Source organism: Seriola lalandi, unplaced genomic scaffold (genome assembly GCF_002814215.2).
Source record: "Seriola lalandi dorsalis isolate HSWRI2012SDOR001 ecotype SW California unplaced genomic scaffold, Sedor1 jcf7180002054576, whole genome shotgun sequence".
Classification (NCBI taxonomy): domain Eukaryota; kingdom Metazoa; phylum Chordata; class Actinopteri; order Carangiformes; family Carangidae; genus Seriola; species Seriola lalandi.
The window spans coordinates 483,901-488,094 of NW_019525129.1; the positions used below are offsets into that span (position 1 = coordinate 483,901).

The following is a 4,194-nucleotide window of genomic DNA, read 5'->3' on the forward strand; positions in this document are numbered from 1 at the left end:
TCTCTCTCTCTCCGTCTCTCTCTCACTGTCTCTCTCTCTCTGTCTCTCTCTGTTTCCCTGTCTCTGTGTCTCTCTCTGTCTCTCTGCCCCCCACCCACCACCCCACCCCAACACCCCTCTCTTTCTGTGTCAGTGCGTCTAAGTGGGAGGAGCTCGGTGCTTCAGGTCCAGAAAGGGGGGTTATGGAGGACTGTCTGCTCAGAGGACTGGAACAACTGGCTGGGGGTCTCTGCCTGCAAGCAGCTGGGTTATTCAAGGTCTTGGCTTTGACTAGGATTTCTTTCCCTTGTTTATTTTTTTAGCAATATCTGTATGTAATGATGTCATAATCTCATGATGTCATGATGTCATGATCTCTCAATGTCATGTTGCAATGATGTTATGATGTTATGATATGATGTCACGATGTCATAATCTCATGATGTCATGATGTCATGATGCAATGAAGTTATGATGTTAAGATGTCATGATGTCATGATGTCATAATCTCATGATGTCATGATGTAATGGTAGATTTGCCCCCCTCTCATTCCTGTCTCTTATACACATCTGATATAGACAGGTGTGTGTCTGTCCACATCATGTCCAATCAGAGTTTACCACAGGTGAACTTCAGTCAAGGTGTAGAAACATCTCAGAGATGATCCAGAGAAATGGAGGAACCTGAGCTCAACTTCTAGTGTCATAGTAAAGTGTCTGAACACAAGTAGCCAAGAACTGAATCATCTCCATCAGTCCACAGTCAGAGAAACTGTCTATAAATGAAGAGCTAAACTCTGAGACCCTTTCAGCTTCATGCTCATCAACTCTTCTTCATCCTCTGAGATCTTTGTTGTGAGGCCTAGTTCACATCAGCTGATGTTTCTCTAAATGTGTGAGTGTTGTTTATAAGTCAAAGTGTCTCGAAGCCACACCTCCACTGACTGACTCACTCCCGACTCCAGTTAGATTCTGTTCATGTCATTAGCTGAGTGGTTCACACACCGTTTCAGCTACAGAGAATGTTTGAATCATGTTTTCAATATGGACAACACAATAATTTATGTTATTAGTTTAAATTGTAACTTCAGTGAAGATCTGATCAGCTTTTAAGACAAATTCAAACATGAATGAGTTAAATCTAAAAAGGTTTTTCTGACTTTTTCTTGCCACTGTATCTGATACCTACTCATCAACCAACCTGAGTGTAACTTATTTTACATTGATCCTTTGTAAAAAAGTAAAGTAAAATCACATCCACATAGATCTGCCAAATTCTGAGGTTTGAAAAAGCAGCAGTTACTCATAGCAACAATTTTTTTTCCATTAATACAACTGCTCTCTGGCCCTGTACCCATGACCCAGCAGCTGCTGTATGTGACGTGTGTGAGACTGTTCTATGACCTGGGACATAAGGACTGGAATCTCATTCCTGACCTTCGTTGCATGTCTCCAAACTACAGTGTCCAACACAAAAGCTGTATACTGGATAATTGTGTTCTGTGTCAGCAAAATATCTATTCTACATGGTTTCCATGCAACATACACAACTACCACACATTTAAAAATCATATTTTACTTTAGTAAATCTGGTCTACCCTCAGAAACTTTTGCCTAATTCAGTCACACAGTTATGACAGTAGAAGAAAATATATCATCAGTGTTACAGTACGGTAACATGAGACTGTTCAAAAATGAGATTCTTCCCTGGCCCACACAGTGTTCAAACCTTCTGTGAATTATCAGGGCTTGTATTCACAAAGCATCTTAAGGCTAAAAGTAGCTCCTAACTTGCCGATTTAGGAGAAACTCAGCTCTCTCTCTCTTAGCGCTTAAAGTAGCACCTAAGTCTGGGAGAAGTCAGAAGCAGTCAAGACTCACTCACTAAGACCAAATCATAAAGAATCTTAAAGAGCTGCCGTCATTCTACATCGCAGTGTTTTGGAAACCTTAAATTATGCTGAATTACTTAAAAGAAACGACTCAATCACGAGGGAATAATGATCGCTGTTTGTGAGGGACTCAATAACATCTCCTACCAACTGAAACAACCTGATCAGTGTGGAAATTAAGTGTTTGGCAATGCTGCGTTACCTGGCAACAGAGAAAAGCTGATCAATTCACCAAACAATAAATGCGCTCCGACATCATAGGACAGCTTCATGGTCGGTCTACCTGGTGTGATCCGTGCCATAGACGGAACGTATGTGAAAACGATTGCACCATCACAAGACGAGGAGGTATTTGTAAAAAGGAAAACAAAATCACACAGGTTGTGTGGAAGCTGTCTGTACAGTTGTAGACACTGTTGTACAGTGACCATTTTTTCCTTTCACCTTCACCTGTTTACATTTGATGAATGTTCTTCTGAGTCTGAAGAAATGATCTTCAGTTGATGACTGATCTGACAGCTACAGAGAAACTGGTTTTACATGATGTTTTAATCTGGTCTACAAGTTTATTCCTGGAGGGGTTAGACCAAGGTCATACTGCTGTCACACTGATTCCAGCTGTATGTGCTCGTCTGTCTGATCACATCTGACATCAGTCCCACACACACTGGGATGTATTTTAAGTAAAGGGGGGCTTCCCTGAGTACATGCATGTATCAATGTTCAGAATAAACAACAGACAGATGAACATCTTCTTTAGTTAAATGTGGAACTTGTGTTAATCATTAGCTGTCATTATGGATATAATCACAGATTTAAACCTGCAATGATTTCAGCTGCAGCTGACTGAGTCAGAACTGATCAAAAAGTCTTTAACCTACAGGACGAACACATCCTGACTGACTGCCTCTTTGTTTTGTTTTATTACATGTTATTAATAATGTGTCATGGGTCAGATTTGCCATCTGCCTCTCTTCACCTCCACATGCTGAGTGTGTTAGTAGCTGCTCCGTGCACTACAAAATAAAGAAACACTGAATTTACAACAGAAAGAACAGTGTTGTTTCTGCATTTATGCTCTAGTGTGTGTACAGATAACCTGTGTCCCTTTGCCCCATACAGCCTGTTTTGTTGATTTTAGAGCTCCTCTAAACTTTAAGAGGTGAAGACAGTCATGTCAGGACCAAACATGTTTATCCTTCAAGTTTATCATGATTACACCACAAAAGAATAATACATCCAAGAGAACCTGAACAGAAACTGTTAAAACCTTTTTCTATCAGGGGTTATTTAAAACAGTTTCTACTGTTTCTCTTTGGCCAGCAGGGGAAGCTGCAGCCCTAAAAACATCCTGCACTTGTGCTTAAGTGCAGGATTTTCTGATGCAGAACACTTCAAATCAGGTGCAGAAGACCAAATATAGTTTGCAAGGACAGGAGAAGAATATGAATAAATGACATTACACATGAGGGGAGTGAAAAAAAACATAACATCTGCAGACCAGCTACAGGTGGGCTTTTCATCTCCGACACTGTGTGTGTGTGTTTTAGTGAGACATCTCAGACTGACTACACACTGGAGCAGTGCTGGAAACAGGAGGAGTGTGATGGATCTGTAGACAGGGACATGTCTTTAAATGTCAGAGGGAGCAGATAAGTTCACTATGAAGTATATCCATCTTCTTCATAAGTTCATGCCTTTCATATACAGAGTGAATAATTTCTTCCAAACAAACAGTGATGTACTGATGCTCCAGACCTGAAAGGGTTGAAGTATGTATGTATGTATGTATGTATGTATGTATGTATGTATGTATGTATGTATGTATATATATATGCAGGCTGTGTGTGAGTTTATAGATACAGATCTATTATCCATTATTACATTGATGTAAAGACTGTTGTAAAGGTAAAGAAAGACTTCATGATCTTTTGGAGAACAGGTGAGAGAGATGCTGAGAATTACTGATAATTTGGTCATTTGAATACACTCACCTCTGCTGAATAAATCAGCTGTTTTGTAAAATTTCTTACAATCACATATATTGAAAGCTGCTTCACTTGCGTTATCAATCTGTCTGAAAATTGTATTGTGTATATATATATATACACACACATATATTGAAAGCTGCTTCACTTGCGTTATCAATCTGAAAATTATATAGATTGATAACGTCACTACATATATATATATATATATGTATGTATATACATACATACATACATACATACATACACACATACACATATATATATATATATATATATATATATATATATATATACACATATACATACATACATACATACATACATACACATAT

At 38.8% G+C, this 4,194-nt stretch overlaps 1 protein-coding gene across 2 annotated transcripts in view; it reads right to left on the bottom strand.

Moving 5' to 3' along the window:
* The window catches only part of LOC111663435 (uncharacterized), a 15,350-nt gene that overhangs the window by 7,217 nt on the left and 3,939 nt on the right, over positions 1–4,194 (bottom strand). The gene's annotated exons all lie outside the window — the stretch shown is intronic.